The sequence below is a fragment of the Aulostomus chinensis genome, chromosome 4, assembly GCF_037954235.1.
Source record: "Aulostomus chinensis isolate RoL2024-O1b breed Wild chromosome 4, RoL_Achi_v1.0, whole genome shotgun sequence".
In the NCBI taxonomy this organism is placed as follows: Eukaryota; Metazoa; Chordata; class Actinopteri; order Syngnathiformes; family Aulostomidae; genus Aulostomus; species Aulostomus chinensis.
In genome coordinates, this window is record NC_141323.1 from 31123529 (window position 1) to 31142441 (window position 18913).

Genomic DNA, 18913 nt, shown 5'->3' on the forward strand with positions numbered 1-18913 from the left:
ATTGGGCAAATTTTGGACATTAATTTTGCTTTGGACGCAGCAATGTTTATCCTGGGCATAGCACCTGAGAATCTGACAGACAGAAACCTGATTGCTTTGTGGAGGATTTTGATTCTGATCGCTAAAAAGACAATAACAGCCTGCTTGCTAAAGCCAGAACCTCCAAACATATCACAATGGAGGAATAGAGTAAAAAATGTATACATCATGGAAAAAATCACAGCAAGGTTACAGCTGAAAACAGGACAGTTTGCTGAAAGATGGGCACCAGTGAAAACAGGATTGGAATTATAAACAACAACATTTTTTTAAATTTTTTTATTTATTTATTTTTTTTCATGTGTATCTTGGAATAAGTATCTGAACACTTGTCTGGAATATTTGTCTGCGCATCTCTGTCATGTTCTATCTGTGCTGTATGTATGTTAAATAAAAAATAAGTTCCAAAAAAAAGAAAAGCCTCACAGTAATTCAATAATCTAGAAGTAGAAACCAGAGTCACTTGGGATAAGGATGGGATTCAAACCTATGCTTGCAGAGCACAATGGATTAGCAGTCCATCGCCTTAACCACTCGGCCACCTCGTCTGCTTATGGCAACCCTCACCTTTAAACAGCTGAACTCTTTGGAGCCTATTTGTCAGAAATGGACCCAGCAGGAGCCACTGAACACAACTCTGACATAATCAGGCTTCTTCCCAGCAGCATCGTGCTACAGAAGGCAGAATACAGACCATCGACACATCATCAGAGTGAACACCAGCTGATGTTTACAAGTTTAATTCACCTTTTACTACAAAATGACATCCAAGCTCAGATTCTCTTGTCCTGATTGAACAAGTAAATGTTTAAGAAGATGAGAGTACCAGACTTTTTCATCCAAGGAAACAAGCATCCTATCACTGTCCTATGCAGAGTTTCTATGAAAAAAAGTGAGACAACCCCAAGATTTTCTTTTTCCTCTTGTTGGATTTTGCCACAGAGAATCAGAGCCAATCAAAAGCTTGTTGGACTTTAACGTTGGAGGACTGAACAAGTCATGACATCATCAGTTTTACCTTCACAGGTGCTTCATTTACTTTACTTTCAATTTTACAGAGGTAGAACCTGAAATCAAAGCTGTCTGTCAAAAGAAATGAAAGCTTCCCAGGCTGTGATGTTCTTGTCTACAAACTCTGTCTTGTATGGAGCTTCAATCTTTAATAAAAAGAATAAAAAGAGGATAACATTTGTTGTGATTTGGCGCTTTAAAAATAAAACTTACGACTTACATGGAAACTGTGTGGGGGGGGGGGGGTGGAGCCTCCATCAGGTATGTGTTTGATGTCTGAATTCTGTCTCTGATGTCTGAATTCTGTCATTGATCTCTGGGTTCTGAGCATTGGTCTCCTGCTTCAGTCTTTGATCTCCGACTGATCCTAAACTCATCAAAGGATCACATCAGCATATTGGTCCAGTCTACAGATGGTGATTTTACCTATTTGAAGCCTTATTTTGTGTTTGATGGACATTTTTAAAATCACTAATGATTTTTTGACTGAACATCCTGGACACTGTGGTGCCTGATGAGGAGACAACTTGGGTACAAAGTAGAAGAGGAGGGTTTTTGGAGAAGGGATATTTTTGCAGTGTTCCAAGTCAATAATAACTGTGGCAAAATGTCATCATTTTTCAAAATGTCCTCACGAAGATGGTTTGAAATTCTGTCTCTCCCTCATCCTCAGCTGCTGCAGCACTTTAAAGAAAACCTTTGACTCGTGGATCTAAAAAGATCAGATGTTGTCTCCTCCAGAACATCAACACTTTAACGTTGTTGGCAGGACTCCAACCTGAGCAGGGAGACCCCAATGGATTTCTAGTCCATCGCCTTCACCACTCGGCCACAACAACCACATTCACACACAAATTTGTAAAAGATTCACATTTACACAATTCTTTAAAATTATGTTACAAGCCCATTTGTGTGAGGTCCTATTTTCTCTTTTTCAGCATTCCTTTGTTTCCAGGTCTCTAATAAGTGCAGAATTACAAAGACAAGCAAGCTTGATCCATCCTGGGCAGGTGATAGGAGCCCATTGACCACTGGCCAGAGACCCTGGCACAGACGTTGGGGGATGGTGATAGAGAGCATTTCTACAATTATATTCTACATTTATAGAAGTCTACAATCCTACAATTTCATTGAGCAGACGCTTTTGTCCAAAGCCACTTGCATATGTTTTTGGTGAGTTTGGCTCCTGAGCTCAAGACAGTTGTGACTAATAAAGGACAGCTTCAAACGCAGCTGTGAAGCCTCATTGTCAGCAGGGAGGAACGACAGGTGTCTCCCTCTAGTGGCTCCTCACAGCAACACAAACCTCATTTCATTCACATGCATCCACCACCTCACTACCAAAGGCCAGCTGGGCCTCCACAGACAGGTGAGTTTCAAGTGTTGGACAAAGGTCTTTAAGATGTTCTTATTAATTCTATAACATCTGAGACTAAAATCTATGGAATTACAACTAACAAGCAGTCAAACACCTGATCAGATGCTCCTTCATGAGGCTGAGAAGAATCAATCTAAACTGGGATGAAGAAAATGAATTGAGAGGAGAAACCTACTGATTGGATGACATGGACCCACCTGATCCATGTCAGCCTTGTTGGAGCAGAAAGAGGTGGATCAGAGGAATCGGTGGATCAAGACTCAGGTGTCAGATGCAGAATGTCTTTATTGACAATGGAGTCAGAGAAATCTTCCAATGTGAGAGAACGTGACAGACCATTTTATACCACAGACAGGCTGTGTGTGTGTGTGTGTGTGTGTGTGTGTGTGTGTGTGTGTGTGTGTGTGTCCTAACTGACTGGAAACTGGATAATAACCAGACTAACTTTTATTATTGACCAAGTCTGGGTGACTCACTTAATTCATAACTGAAGTGATTATTTAATTAATAAACAGAACATTTGTCCAAAAGTCATGATCAAATTCATGTAAAATCTGAGCAACGTGGGTTTGAAAATGTTCAAATGAGCCAAAACAATGTCCTGGGATCCAACCAGGGACCTTTAGATCCACACAAATCTTCCCTGACCTCATAGAAACTGGAACATTTCAACAAATAAATTCAAATTCAACTAAGCAGCAACTCTAGAACAGTCAGAGCACTTGCTAATTCCCCTGTTAGCTCCAGATCAGACAATGCAGGCTCACCTTCACGCTTGGTTGTACGACTGTCACCAGTTGAATCTTCTCTGGTTCAACAAACTCTGGGGACTCAAGACACAAGTCAGCACCGGTGCAGGTCCAGATCCAGATGTTAGCTGATGGGGACAATGGCTTAAGGGAGCTCCAGGTAGCTGGTTTGAACTGGTCCCTCATCTCTGTGAGGAGAAACCATCTGAGGTGGAGGGTGAAGATCTGCTTTGTCCTCCTGATCTCCCAGTAAAGCCAGTATCAGCAGCGGCTGGCTCATAGGGGGCGCTGGGGCGCCGCCCCACCAGCTGTGGAGAGGAAAATCTCTACATGTATTTATACATATATATGTGCATATGTTTACAATTTGTATCGTCAGTGTCAGCCTTACTTAATTGTGTGTGTCTACATGCAATATGGGTCATTTAAACAACATTTACGCCAACTGACTCATTCAATTAATAGTGAATTTACTCTGATAGACTGTATAATTTGTCTTTAGGGGCGCTCGTCAAAGCGCCCCCCAGACCTGCAATTAATTAGCCAATCCTGTATGGTTGCTAGGGAAAAATAATGAATAATTGGCCAATCAACATCGCCAAATTTAACGGCGTAGGGGCGCTGGAAAAGTCGCCCCTACGCCAACGTAAAATGCGTGAAGGTTTGGATTGCTAAAGCTAGCTGAGGAGCCCGCCATATTCTTTTTGCGTAGTGAGATTCCCAGATTTCCGATGCCCTACGAAGAAAATACCGCGAGAAGTGAGTGAGAGAGAAAATGGCGACAACAACGATCGAAGTTCAAGAGCAGCAGTTTCCACCAAATTCGGTGAGATCCCTTTTAAATGTCCCTTTTGCGAGGAGGACCATGGCGGAAAAAATCCGCGTTAAGGAGCTGGGACCGGACAAGCCTGAAATCAAGGCTGATGAAACTACTGACGTTTCAACACAGTGTCAGTTAGTCTTAGTTCTGAGATACATTGACGACCGCCACAATATTCAAGAGCGGTTCTTTGAATTTTTGAAACTGCCCAACACCTGTGCGGATGCAATAGCCAGTGCCTTATTGGAGAGGCTGCACAGCATCCTTTCTGAGGGACAAGAAAAGAAGCTGATTGCCCTGGCCTGTGATGGGGCAGCTGTGATGAGGGGTGCCAAAGGAGGAGTGCAGCGAAAGGTACAAGACATCTATCCAAACGCTCACTATGTTCACTGCTATGCCCATCAGTTAAACTTGATACTGCAGCAAGCAACCTCCCACATCCCTCAGATCAGTCACTTTTTTTCTGACATGGGGGGATTTGCTTCTCTTTTCTCTAAGTCAAGCAAGAGAACTGCAGTGCTTGATGAGATGGTTGCGCACCGACTTCCAAGTGCATCATCAACACGTTGGAACTTCAACAGTCGTGTTAACACAGTTTATGAGCACAAGAAGGATCTGGTGAATTGCTTTCAGGCTATCCGGAACAGTGAAGGGTTTGATAGCCAGACAAAGAGAGAAGCTGGTGGCTATGTGAGAATGCTGGAAGATGAAACTTTTTGTTTTTTACTGGCCCTGTTCCACAAAATCATGCCACATGTGGACATCCTTTACAACCAGCTGCAGAAGAGAAACATTGATGCTGTCTACATGGCAGGAGTCACCCAGACATTCATTGACCACATGCAGGCTATCAGGTATGCTAAATTAATTAATTTGTAGCCTAACCTCAATTTCTCTGTATATGTAGACTTAAATGCTTATATATCATCTTATTTAAAGAATTGATTTATCTGTATAATATAACTGACAGTAATGACATCCACCTTTGGTTTTGTTAATGTATCCCTAACCAGTTTTTAGAACTTACTCATGAAACTTATGTGTTGGGTCAGGGAGGATGTGCCTACTCTGGCTGAGGATGAGGAGTTCAGGGGACCTGCTCAGGAGCCACCCGTAAAGAGACGCAGAACCTTGGGAGAAGACACACTGCACCATTTGGCACTGGAGGTAAGAACTTGCTTCTTAGTGTGATTTGAATCACATTATTAAATCAAATCAAAATAAGATGTTGGCCATATGATACAGTGGTCCAGACTTAAATGTATATTGTTTTATGATGATATGAATCATTACAGTATGTTTATTACATAATGTAGGCTAGCTCATCAGGTCAATGTATTAAGACAAGTGAAGATGCAATAATTCCTATTTTGTATAATTATATCATTGCATAGGTATGTGACACCATTGTGAGCCATGCCAAGGAGAGATTTAGTTTCACCAAGCATCTTGTCAGCGCCACACTCCTGCAAGGAGACCTGTTCCCACAGCACAGCCGAAAGTTCCCAGATTCAGCACTGAAAACCACAGTGGAAGCCTATCCCTCATTGGACAAGGCCAGACTTCAAACAGAGCTGTCTCTGATCTACGGGAACGAAGAGTTTCAGAGTTGCAGTGGTGCACTGGCTCTCTATCAGGTTTTGATGGAAAATAACCTTCAAGACACGTTCACTGAAACTGTAAGTCTGCTCAACATCCTCATCACCACACCAATGACAACGTCAGAATCTGAGAGGTGCTTCTCCACTTTGAAGAGGATAAAAACTTTTCTTACAAATACCATGGCACAAGATCGGCTCAACGCTCTGGCTATGCTCTCCATTGAGAAAAAACTGACACAAAACATTCCTGGTTTCAACACCAGGGTCATTGAGAAATTTGCCTCCCAGAAAGAGAGACGAGCAAAGTTCCTGTACAAATGACTGCTGAATTCGAACACACACCCAGAAAGACTGAAACAAATAGACAGAGAGACAGAGGGAGAGAGACAGGTAGACGAAGAGAGAAAGAGAGACGGACACAAAGAGAGAGAGACAGAGAGAGACACACACACTAAGAGACAGACAAACAGAGATAGAGACACAGAGAAAAGGACACAAAGACGGAGACACAGAGAAGGAGACAGAGACAGACACAGATGAACAAAGAGAGAGACAGAGAGAGAGAGACACACACATTGTTGATTTGTATCGTATAGATTAAGCTCAAATCACCTTCTGTAAAGTTAACATCATTGTATAATATTTGATCGCATAAAATTTACTGTAGTTGTAAATTGTTGTTGTTTTTTTTGTCTTTGAAACTGTCGATTTTAAGAAGGAAAGTAAATACTATTTTAAAACATTTAATAATTGTTCGGCTGCTCTTTTTGAATGATTATACTAGACTAGGCACGGAAATGTTTTTGGCACACCAGCCCCACCAAGAATTTTTTTCACCAGCCGCCACTGGCTTCTGTCATTTAGTTTCCAGGAAATGTTGATGACACACTGGGATTTCTTGTTCTCCTGCTGTCACTGTCAAGTGCCAGCTTAACATGTGAGAGGTAGCAGGATCCATGCATGTGTTCATGTTTACAGCAGACAAGGAGGAAACCTTGGAGGATTTCAGGGACTTTTAGCAGTGGTTCACACTTCAGGTGTGAAAGCTTCTCAGTATAAAATTTTAAGTGAGCGAGCCAGGAGTTGAACCTAGAATCTTCTGACAGTAGTCAGTCATGCTATCCATTGGATCACCAGCCCTGTGAAAACCTCTTCATGTTCATGTGTACTTGATTTTATAGACAATCCAAACGATCTGGTGGCATTTTCAGGGGACACAATGGTGCAGTGGTCAGCACTGTGGCCTCACAGCAAGAAGGTTCCAGATTTGAGCCCCAATTGTGTGAGTCTGCATGTTCTCCCTGTGTCTGTGTGGGTTCTCTCTGGTACTCCAGCTTCCTCCCACAGTCCAAAGACATCAAGAGGGGACGAGGCTGATTGATACTCTAAATTGACCGTAGGTGTGGCTGTGAGTGTGAATGGTTGTCTGCCTGTATGTGTTGGCCCTGTGATGGACTGGTGACATGTCCAGGATGAACCCCGCCTCTTGTCCGAAGGCTGCTGGGATAGGCTCCACCCCCACACACAAACCTTGACATATAATCAGTGGAGAAAAGGAAATTTATCTACACTCATGACTTCATCTGTTTTGAGGACTGAACTGGATATAAACTCTGAGAATTCAGAGTAAGGACCAGGAGGGTGGGACACAATAATAGATAGGAGGAAATGTGGAGTCTGGGTTCTTTTCTAGAATGTGAAGGCAATGACAGTCCTGCCAAGTGACATCACTGACATGAATGGATGACTTCAGTCACATGACTGGATGACTTCAGTCACATGACTGGATGACAGTGTAGATGCCAATGTAGAGGTTGGGGAAATAGTCTCTGAGAATCCAGCTTGAACCAACGCCCTCCTTGTTCTTCAAAAACCCAAACAGCGACCATCAGTCTCCCTCCAATCCTGTACTTGGGTTCAATGTTGCTGTTCCATTTTGCAGCAGTAGGTGTCGCTGTGATACCAGGTTCAGTTCAAGAGTCCCAACTCCAGCTCATGTTGGTGACCTCAGTGGCAGGGTAAAATGGCGCTTCAGTGGATCATGTGCATCAACTCATGTCTGTCCTCACTGCTCCACAGGTCTGTCAAATGTTCTGTAAAATAGTTTGACCACAGCAGAGATGCTAGATTAGGAGTTGATGGGAGTTGTTGCAGATACCAGTGTCCAAAGTCCAGCTTGAACCTAGTTTGTGCACTTATTTGTCAAGCTAGCAGAGATTCTTTTCACTGCCAAGCTAAAGTGACTTCTGTCAACAAAGGTAAACACACAAAAGGATATTTCTACTGTCAGTTCAAGATTTTTATCAAACTCCTTTTTCATAGCTTCAACCTTCCTCTTGTGTTAGCTTTCTGTTCCCATCTCTGATGTTAACAGGTCAGTTTTGACCCTCGTCTTCAATCAGCTGTAAAATAAACTAAAAACAATTTTCTATCATCCAAGTTGTTTCCCATCTCCCGGTTACCTTGTTAGGCTTCCTTATCCATGGAAATATTGATTGGAATATTTTGTTGTGGGCCTCTGGACCTTTTTTTAGTCAGTAAACCCTCGATTTCAGTTAAAAAAATGATCAAATGAACCTCCAGAAAATCATAGAAAATGACCTCAAGATTTTCTGTTTCCTCTTGTTGGATTTTGCCACAGAGAATCAGAGACAATCAAAAGCTTGTTGGACTTTAACGTTGGAGGACTGAACAAGTCATGACATCATCAGTTTTACCTTCACAGGTGCTTCATTTACTTTACTTTCAATTTTACAGAGGTAGAACCTGAAATCAAAGCTGTCCATCAAAAGAAGTGAAAGCTTCCCAGGCTGTGATGTTCTTGTCTACAAACTGTCTTGTATGGAGCTTCAATCTTTAATAAAAAGAATAAAAAGAAGATAACACTTGTTGTGATTTGGCGCTTTAAAAATAAAACTTACGACTTACATGGAAACTGTCTGGGGGGGGGGGTGGAGCCTCCATCAGGTATGTGTTTGATGTCTGAATTCTTTCTCTGATGTCTGAATTCTGTCTTTGATCTCTGGGTTCTGAGCATTGATCTCCTGCTTCAGTCTTTGATCTCTGACTGATCCTAAACTAATCAAAGGATCACATCAGCATATTGGTCCAGTCTACAGATGGTGATTTTACCTATTTGAAGCCTTATTTTGTGTTTGATGGACATTTTTAAAATCATTAATGACTTTTTGACTGAACATCCTGGACACTGTGGTGCCTGATGAGGAGACAACTTGGGTACAAAGTTGAAGAGGAGGGTTTTTGGAGAGGGGATATTTTTGCAGTGTTCCAAGTCAATAATAACTGTGGCAAATATCATCATTTTTCAAAATGTCCTCACGAAGATGGTTTGAAATTCTGTCTCTCCCTCATCCTCAGCTGCTGCAGCACTTTAAAGAAAACCTTTGACTCGTGGATCTAAAAAGATCAGATGTTGTCTCCTCCAGAACATCAACACTTTAACGTTGTTGGCAGGACTCCAACCTGAGCAGGGAGACCCCAATGGATTTCTAGTCCATCGCCTTCACCACTCGGCCACAACAACCACATTCACACACACATTTGTAAAAGATTCACATTGACACAACTCTTTAAAATTGTGTCACAAGCCCATTTGTGTGAGGTCCTATTTTCTCTTTTTCCGCATTCCTTTGTTTCCAGGTCTCTAATAAGTGCAGAATTACAAAGACAAGCAAGCTGGATCCATCCTGGGCAGGTGATAGGAGCCATTGACCACTGGCCAGAGACCCTGGCACAGACTTTGGGGAGTGGTGAGAGAGAGCATTTCTACAATTATATTATACATTTATAGAATTCTACAATCCTACAATTTTATTGAGCAGACGCTTTTGTCCAAAGCCACTTGCATATTTTTTCGGTGAGTTTGGCTCCTGAGCTCAAGACAGTTGTGACTCATAAAGGACAGCTTCAAATGCAGCTGTGAAGCCTCATTGTCAGCTGGGAGGAACGACAGGTGTCTCCCTCTAGTGGCTCCTCACAGCAACACGAGCCTCATTTCATTCACATGCATCCACCACCTCACGACCAAAGGCCAGTTGGGCCTCCACAGACAGGTGAGTTTCAAGTGTTGGACAAAGGTCTTTAAGATGTTCTTATTAATTCTATAACATCTGAAATTAAAATCTATGGAATTACAACCAACAAGCAGTCAAACACCTGATCAGATGCTCCTTCATGAGGCTGAGAAGAATCAATCTAAACTGGGATGAAGAAAATTAATTGAGAAGAGAAACCTACTGATTGGATGACATGGACCCACCTGATCCATGTCAGCCTTGTTGGAGCAGAAAGAGGTGGATCAGAGGAATCAGTGGATCAAGACTCAGGTGTCAGATGAAGAATCTCTTTATTCACAATTGAGTCAGAGAAATCTTCCAACGTGAACGTGACAGACCATTTTATACCAAAGACAGGCTGTGTGTGTGTGTGTGTGTGTGTGTGTGTGTGTGTGTGTGTGTGCGTGTGTCCCTACTGACTGGAAACTGAATAATAACCAGACTTATTTTTGTTATTGACCAAGTCTGGGTGACTCACTAAATTCATAACTGAAGTGATTATTTAATTAATAAACAAGACATTTGTCCAAAAGTCATGATCAAATTCATGTAAAATCTGAGCAACGAGGGTTTGAAAATGTTCAAATGAGCCAAAACAATGTCCTGGGATCCAACCAGGGACCTTTAGATCCACACAAATCTTCCCTGACCTCATAGAAACTGGAACATTTCAACAAATAAATTCAAATTCAACTAAGCAGCAACTCTAGAACAGTCAGAGCACTTGCTAATTCCCCTGTTAGCTCCAGATCAGACAATGCAGGCTCACCTTCACACTTGGTTGTACGACCGTCACCAGTTGAAGCTTCTGTGGTTCAACAAACTCTGGGGACTCAAGACACAAATCAGCACCGGTGCAGGTCCAGATCCAGATGTTAGCTGATGGGGACAATGGCTTAAGGGAGCTCCAGGTAGCTGGTTTGAACTGGTCCCTCATCTCTGTGAGTAGAAACCATCTGAGGTGGAGGGTGAAGATCTGCTTTGACCTCCTGATCTCCCAGTAAAGCCAGTATAGATGTTGAGCTTGGAGGAGTTGATGGCCTCCTTCATCTTCTTGTTGGAGATGTTTGCTAAACTCAGCACCACCACAGATCAGAGGAAAGTCCACTTGTCAGCTGGACACTGGAGTTTCTAGTGACCTGCAGGATCTTAGTTGTGGTGGCAGCAGGCCTGTTCTAAGAGCTTTGCTCACATTCATGATCAGGCTTCATAATGGTTCTGGACCACTGTGTGATAGGAGCTGATCCTGGAGCAGCAGAAGACAAATATAGAGAAGAAAAGACAAAAGACAGAGAGAAATGAGGGAGAGAATGACAAAAAGATGGGAACAAGATGAGGGTGAAAGACAAGCAGAGAGAAAGACAGGGGGACAGGGGGATGGAAGACAGACACACAACCAACAACAGCAACAGCAGCAATAATAGTTTTGATATTGTCCTGTTATTGATGTTTTCATGTGAAAGTGGCATATTTAAGATAAAAGACACTGTTAGAACAGAAAGATCCATAAAACCCACCAACCAGAGGTGTGTCTGGTACAGATGTGGAATTATTGGCTCACACAATGTTGAGGCAACTGGGAAGAAGACAAACAAAAGAGGCTTGTTTGATTCAGACATTCATCAAAAATGGTCCTGTCGAACTGTTCAATGTGTCATGACTTCAGAAGCTCAAATCCTCTCTAAGTTCTAGTGAGAGTGGAAGAGATTATAAAATGAGAGAAGCAGGGCCCTCCCTCAGAGCTGAAATAGCTCAGTTGGGAGAGCGTTAGACTGAAGATCTAAAGGTCCCTGGTCCGATCCCAGGTTTCAGCAGAGGAACAGCATTGACTTTACTTTCCAGTGGAGGAACTGCAGACATGAAGGAAACGAACATCTTGTCCTGTGCATTCTTATGACATTCAAGACATTTTTGGAGCCTCTTGTTGGATTTTGCCACAGAGAATCAGAACCAATCAAAAGCATGGTGGACTTGAACATGGAGGATTGAACAAGTCAAGAAAGCAGCAGTTTGACCTTCACAGGTGTTTCTTTTCCTGTCTAAATGCTGAAGGAAGAGCCTGAGTAGCTCAGACGGTAGAGCATCAGACTTTTAATCTGAGGGTCCAGGGTTAAAGTCCCTGTTCAGGTGCTATGCTGGTGTTCCAGTGTTTAACAACATGGTACTGGATGAAGTTCATTGTTGAACAAACTGTTATCATCAGAAGTAGAAGTGTTCTCGTCTTGCCACTGTGAGACTGCAGCTGCAGGTCAAATGTGAGATAAAAGTGACTAATAATAATTTCATGTGGCATGCAATTAACGAAAGACCACAAATGACACTGGTCAAGTTAATTTTATTTATATTGCACCAAATCACAACAAAACTTATCTCATGACACTTTACAGGTAGAGCAGGTCCAGTACCAAACTGCTTCAATGAATCTACACCCAACAATTCTCCATCAGCAAGCACATCCTGCAAAAGCGGCGACAAAAACCTTCCTTTTAACAGGCAGGAACATCGAGCAGATCCAGGCTCAATGGGGACGGCCTTCTGCTTTGACCGATTGGGGGGAAAGAGAACAGGAACAAAACAGATAATGGAGGAAGACGGATATGTAGAAGGAAAGAGAGGGACAGAGATAAAGAGAGAGAGAGACTGATGGAAAGACGGTGATGTGAGTAGGTGGAGCTACGGGTGGCAGCTTGAGCCTCTTCAGCTCTGCAGCCTCCTCCAGCAGCACCCAGATCTGGAATGAGAGGAGCCAAAAAGGCTCCAGAAAAGGAGACAAGTTAGTAATACCTATGAGTATAATTAATGTATGACACATATAGGAGGAGAGAGAGGAGTAGAGAGAAGCCCAGTACACTGCATCTGCCATCTTTCTACTTCAAATTAAATAGGTGTCCTGTCAATAAAAGAAAAGAAAGTTGATGTCATCGAGAGAAAAGTACTGCATCTGCCATCTGTCTACTTCAAATTAACCACTGCATGAAATTCCATTCCAAAGCTGCAGAGGGCGCTTCAAGAAAAGGTGTGTGAGGGAAGCTCGCTCATGCTGGTCCCCAAAGACTCAAAGCGGCCCTTTCCTCACAATGAAACAAAAAAGCTTACAGCACCTGGTATTCCCAGGCGGTCTTCCATCCAAGTACTAACCAGGCCCGACCCTGCTAAGCTTCCGAGATCAGACGAGATCGGGCGTGTTCAGAGTGGTATGGCCGTAAGCCCTTGACTCTCAGACACATGGGCTCTATATCCATTTCACTCACTTTACAACCTCAAAAAAAATGTGATGTGCAACAGCCTCACGGTCTTTTTACACACCAAATAGTTGTCCTGTCAATACAAAGAAAAGAATGTTGATGTCATCTAGAGAAAAGTACTGCATCTGCAATCTGTCTACTTAAAATTACACACTGCATGACATTCCATTCGAAAGCTGTGGAGGGCGCTTCAAGAAAAGGTGTGTGAGGGAAGCTCGCTCATGCTGGTCCCCAAACACTCAAAGCTGCCCTTTCCTCACAATGAAACAAAAAAGCTTACAGCACCTGGTATTCGCAGGCGGTCTTCCATCCAAGTACTAACCAGGCCCGACCCTGCTTAGCTTCCGCGATCAGACGAGATCGGGCGTGTTCAGAGTGGTATGGCCGTAAGCCCTTGACTCTTACACTCATGGGCTGTATATCCATTTCACTCACTTTACAACCTCAGAAAAAAAGTGAAGCGCAACAGCCTCAGGGTCTTTTCACACGCCAAATAGGTGTCCTGTCAATAAAAGAAAAGAATGTTGATGTCATCTAGATAAAAGTACTGCATCTGCCATCTGTCTACTTCAAATTAACCACTGCATGACATTCCATTCCAAAGCTGTGGAGGGCGCTTCAAGAAAAGGTGTGTGAGGGAAGCTCGCTCATGCTGGTCCCCAAACACTCAAAGCTGCCCTTTCCTCACAATGAAACAAAAAAGCTTACAGCACCTGGTATTCCCAGGCGGTCTCCCATCCAAGTACTAACCCGGCCCAACCCTGCTTAGTTTCCGAGATCAGACGAGATCGGGCGTGTTCAGAGTGGTATGGCCGTAAGCTCTTGACTCTCACACACATGGGCTCTATATCCATTTCACACACTTTACAACCTCAGAAAAAAAGTGATGCGCAAAAGCCTCAGGGTCTTTTCACACGCCAAATCGGTGTCCTGTCAATAAAACAAAAGAATGTTGATGTCATCGAGAGAAAAGTACTGCATCTGCCATCTGTCTTCTTCAAATTAACCACTGCATGAAATTCCATTCCAAAGCTGCAGAGGGCCCTTCAAGAAAAGGTGTGTGAGGGAAGCTCGCTCATGCTGGTCCCCAAAGTCTCAAAGCGGCCCTTTCCTCACAATGAAACAAAAAAGCTTACAGCACCTGGTATTCCCAGGCGGTCTTCCATCCAAGTACTAACCAGGCCCGACCCTGCTAAGCTTCCGAGATCAGACGAGATCGGGCGTGTTCAGAGTGGTATGGCCGTAAGCCCTTGACTCTCACACACATGGGCTCTATATCCATTTCACTCACTTTACAACCTCAAAAAAAATGTGATGTGCAACAGCCTCACGGTCTTTTTACACACCAAATAGTTGTCCTGTCAATACAAAGAAAAGAATGTTGATGTCATCTAGAGAAAAGTACTGCATCTGCAATCTGTCTACTTAAAATTACACACTGCATGACATTCCATTCGAAAGCTGTGGAGGGCGCTTCAAGAAAAGGTGTGTGAGGGAAGCTCGCTCATGCTGGTCCCCAAACACTCAAAGCTGCCCTTTCCTCACAATGAAACAAAAAAGCTTACAGCACCTGGTATTCCCAGGCGGTCTTCCATCCAAGTACTAACCAGGCCCGACCCTGCTTAGCTTCCGCGATCAGACGAGATCAGGCGTGTTCAGAGTGGTATGGCCGTAAGCCCTTGACTCTTACACTCATGGGCTCTATATCCATTTCACTCACTTTACAACCTCAGAAAAAAAGTGAAGCGCAACAGCCTCAGGGTCTTTTCACACGCCAAATAGGTGTCCTGTCAATAAAAGAAAAGAATGTTGATGTCATCTAGATAAAAGTACTGCATCTGCCATCTGTCTACTTCAAATTAACCACTGCATGACATTCCATTCGAAAGCTGTGGAGGGCGCTTCAAGAAAAGGTGTGTGAGGGAAGCTCGCTCATGCTGGTCCCCAAACACTCAAAGCTGCCCTTTCCTCACAATGAAACAAAAAAGCTTACAGCACCTGGTATTCGCAGGCGGTCTCCCATCCAAGTACTAACCAGGCCCGACCCTGCTAAGCTTCCGAGATCAGACGAGATCGGGCGTGTTCAGAGTGGTATGGCCGTAAGCCCTTGACTCTCACACACATGGGCTCTATATCCATTTCACTCACTTTACAACCTCAAAAAAAATGTGATGTGCAACAGCCTCACGGCCTTTTTACACGACAAATAGTTGTCCTGTCAATACAAAGAAAAGAATGTTGATGTCATCTAGAGAAAAGTACTGCATCTGCAATCTGTCTACTTCAAATTACACACTGCATGACATTCCATTCGAAAGCTGTGGAGGGCGCTTCAAGAAAAGGTGTGTGAGGGAAGTTCGCTCATGCTGGTCCCCAAACACTCAAAGCTGCCCTTTCCTCACAATGAAACAAAAAAGCTTACAGCACCTGGTATTCCCAGGCGGTCTCCCATCCAAGTACTAACCAGGCCCGACCCTGCTTAGCTTCCGAGATCAGACGAGATCGGGCGTGTTCAGAGTGGTATGGCCGTAAGCCCTTGACTCTTACACACATGGGCTCTATATCCATTTCACTCACTTTACAACCTCAGAAAAAAAGTGAAGCGCAAAAGCCTCAGGGTCTTTTCACACGCCAAATAGGTGTCCTGTCAATAAAAGAAAAGAATGTTGATGTCATCTAGAGAAAAGTACTGCATCTGCCATCTGTCTACTTCAAATTAACCACTGCATGACATTCCATTCCAAAGCTGTGGAGGGCGCTTCAAGAAAAGGTGTGTGAGGGAAGCTCGCTCATGCTGGTCCCCAAAGACTCAAAGCTGCCCTTTCCTCACAAAGAAATAAAAAAGCTTACAGCACCTGGTATTCCCAGGCGGTCTTCCATCCAAGTATTAACCAGGCCCGACCCTGCTTAGCTTCCAAGATCAGACGAGATCGGGGGTGTTTTTTTTTTTTTTGTCTTTTATTATCAAAAATACATCATACATTTTTACCAACTGTACATTCTTATTTACATGACAAAATTTAACAATTATATAAAAAATAAATTCCTTCAGGAAAGAAATCTTACCAAAAAAAAAACCCCACCCTTGATACACCTCGAACTTGATGAAAACACCATCAGAGTTTTTTTTTTTTTTTTTTTTTAATTAAGTTAAATTTAGACAAATAAACCAACACTATGTGCCTACAGCCACTGGAGCAATGCAGGTCATTCCAAAAAAAAATAAATAAAAATTAAAGAGAGACAAAAAAAACTCATGGGACTAAAAAGAACAAATTCCTGTCGTGAAGTGTCACACACACAATTTTTTTTTTTTTTTTTTTAAATGAAATTTTATCAAAATGAAATGTTAAACACACCAAAAACATAAACCACCCAATTTGCTCACCCCTTTATTAAATTTGAAAAATACTTTGCTTTATAAAAAAAAGAGACTACTTAGCTGGGAATTTGAAGAGAAAACATACCATTGTCAATCTTGTTTATTTCAATTTTGCCATTTGCTATGTTGAAAAATGTGTTTTTCCTGCAGAAAGTGTTTTCAAAAATATCCTTGTCCATGTCATGTAAGATTTGTAGGTGCGTCAAGAGTGTTGTGTAAAAAACCCCAAATATGTTTATTTTCTTCTTTTCATAGAGAGCGTAGTTTCTAGTTGTCTATATTGATTTTTTTGCAAAAGTGAGTATGGTATTTATGAGAGTCCTGTTCTGATCCTTTTGTTTCAGTGTTGTACCAAAGAGAAGAGTCCATGTCCATAGTGTTTCATCTGTCAAACTGAAATTGCAGTGCTCTTGCAGTAGCATCCTGATGAAATTCCTGAATTTATCCGATTCCTTGCAGTTGATGAATAGATGCTCCTGGTCTTCCGGTTCTTTATTGCAGATTTGGCATGTCCTACTGTAGTTTTCCTTATTAATCTGGTGTAATTTGATTCCTGTGAAAATTCTCCTGTGTCTGATATTGAATTCTAGCTTGAAAGTATTGCTGTCCATGTAAGGTATGTTAAGGTTTTGCCAGATTTTTCCTATCGGTATTCCCTTGAATAATTGTGCCCAGTGTTTTTCTGCTTTTGGAGTGCGTTTAATTGAGTTAATCCCTATGGTGTACCAGTCCTTTGTTTTCACCTGTGACAGCTCTTTCCCTGTGTACTGTGTGACAAGCTCAAGCGGTGGGAGTTCGGGGTCTGCTCTCGATTTGTCCGTGATGATTAAGTTTCTCCACAGTGAGGTTATGTTTCTGTTGATTTTGTTACCTAGTCCATTTAGGTAATCCTTTCTGCACGGTGTCCCTGTTTTTTTGAGTTGGGTTGTGACTTTCCTGAGACTGAACAGACCCCTTTCCCCCACCACTTGACCGACCCTTGTTATATTATGTTGCTGAAGTGCCCTGCATTTAAGTGTCCTACCATTGTGTGTGAAAAAGGTGCTTTCGAGAAAAGGTAACTGCAGCACATGACTTTTCTGACTGCACTTAGGCCTGAGGTGGGGCAGGAATTTGCCCCATGCCTCTAGCACCTCCTGGTAGAACATCGGTAGCGAGCCATGGCTTTTCCCAGGAAGGAGGTGATAAAGAGGGAGTTTCTCCCCCTCCCCGTACTCAGCCAGGTAGCCCGCCATTGTGTCCTCCCAGGGGTACTGCCTGTTCCAATCGAGAAAATTTCTAACTAATTTGGCCCTGAGTGCATCTTTTTTTGCACTGATGTCAATTAGTCCTAATCCCCCCTCCCTTTTATTAGCAATTATCACCCGATGAGCGATCGAATTTCCCTTTCCCCTCCAAAGGAAGGAGGAGATCGCTTCATTGAGCGAATTTAGTGCCCACTGCGGTAGCTCACAGGCCCCCAAAACATGATTAATTTTTGACAGTATTAAGGCATTGATGACAATTACCTTTCCTCTCAGGCTTAAACCCCTACTTCTCCATAAATTAAGTGTATTTTCTACCTTTTTTACAAGTTCTCTCCACCCTAAGTCCCTGGCTTCCCCTTCATTTTTACCAATGTATACACCCAGTATTTTCCTGTATTCTTTAGTGCTAAAACCCCAATTATTTTTTAAACTATTTTTACCGAATTCCATCATTTCTGACTTATTTCTGTTAACCTTAGCTCCTGATGCTTTTTCATATCTTTCTAGATGTTTTATAATATAATTTAAATTTTCTTCATTTTTAAACATTATATTGATATCATCCGCAAATTGTGCTATTTTAACGACTTTGTCTCTATATGTTTTTATACCTATAATATTCTTATCATTCATTATACTTAAAGCTAGTGGCTCAGCAACAATACTGTATAAAAGAGCTGAAAGCGGGCATCCTTGCCTTACCGATCTTTTTAATTTGATCTTTTCTGTTAGTTGTCCATTTATCTTTATTTGACTGTATGCGTTATCGTATAATAATTTAATCCATCTAATAAAGCCTTCACCGTATCCAAATCTTTTTAAAGTTTTATATAAGAAAAGATGTTCTACTCTGTCGAATGCTTTCTCCAAATCAATTCCGAGCAGATACCCCCCCTGTGCTGCCATTGTCCTGACGGTATCCTTTATTGTAAGGATCGTATCTATGATGTCTCTATCTGGTATGCCGTATGCCTGTGTATTACCAATAATGGTTCCTATTGTAAGTTTAAGCCTGTTTGCCAGTGTTTTGGTCAGTATCTTGTAATCTGTATTGAGTAAACTTATTGGTCTATAGTTTGTTATATCCTGTTTTGAACCTTTATTTTTGTAGATAAGTGAAATTATTCCTGCAGTGAATGTATTGGATGTTCTCTGTTCCCGTTCCATTGAGTGGTACAATGACAGCAACAGGGGAGCTATCTGCTCTTTGAAACAAATATAAAATTCTGCTGTTAAACCATCTACCCCTGGACTTTTGTTTTTATTTAAGCTATCTATTGCCGTCTTTATCTCATTAATAGTAATTTGTGCATCAGACCATTCCTTATCCTCCACTGAAATACTAGTTTGGATATTTGATAACAA

General features: G+C 42.3%; 8 non-coding genes across 8 annotated transcripts; 1 reads left to right on the forward strand and 7 right to left on the reverse strand.

Annotated features, from left to right (window-relative positions):
* The first annotated feature begins 11415 nt into the window (after positions 1-11415).
* Positions 11416-11488, forward strand: trnaf-gaa (transfer RNA phenylalanine (anticodon GAA)). The gene has a single exon. It is a non-coding gene; the product is annotated as a tRNA-Phe (tRNA).
* Positions 11489-12763: 1275 nt separating this feature from the next.
* Positions 12764-12882, reverse strand: LOC147266651 (5S ribosomal RNA). Its single transcript, XR_015114068.1, has one exon. It is a non-coding gene; the product is annotated as a 5S ribosomal RNA (ribosomal RNA).
* Positions 12883-13192: 310 nt separating this feature from the next.
* LOC147266652 (5S ribosomal RNA) lies at positions 13193-13311 on the reverse strand. The gene has a single exon (XR_015114585.1). It is a non-coding gene; the product is annotated as a 5S ribosomal RNA (ribosomal RNA).
* A 309-nt stretch (positions 13312-13620) lies between these two features.
* On the reverse strand, positions 13621-13739 carry LOC147266653 (5S ribosomal RNA). Its single transcript, XR_015112816.1, has one exon. It is a non-coding gene; the product is annotated as a 5S ribosomal RNA (ribosomal RNA).
* Positions 13740-14048: 309 nt separating this feature from the next.
* LOC147266654 (5S ribosomal RNA) lies at positions 14049-14167 on the reverse strand. Its single transcript, XR_015114070.1, has one exon. It is a non-coding gene; the product is annotated as a 5S ribosomal RNA (ribosomal RNA).
* Positions 14168-14477: 310 nt separating this feature from the next.
* On the reverse strand, positions 14478-14596 carry LOC147266655 (5S ribosomal RNA). The gene has a single exon (XR_015114752.1). It is a non-coding gene; the product is annotated as a 5S ribosomal RNA (ribosomal RNA).
* A 309-nt stretch (positions 14597-14905) lies between these two features.
* On the reverse strand, positions 14906-15024 carry LOC147266656 (5S ribosomal RNA). Its single transcript, XR_015113544.1, has one exon. It is a non-coding gene; the product is annotated as a 5S ribosomal RNA (ribosomal RNA).
* Positions 15025-15334: 310 nt separating this feature from the next.
* LOC147266657 (5S ribosomal RNA) lies at positions 15335-15453 on the reverse strand. The gene has a single exon (XR_015114380.1). It is a non-coding gene; the product is annotated as a 5S ribosomal RNA (ribosomal RNA).
* Between the last annotated feature and the right edge of the window lie 3460 nt (positions 15454-18913).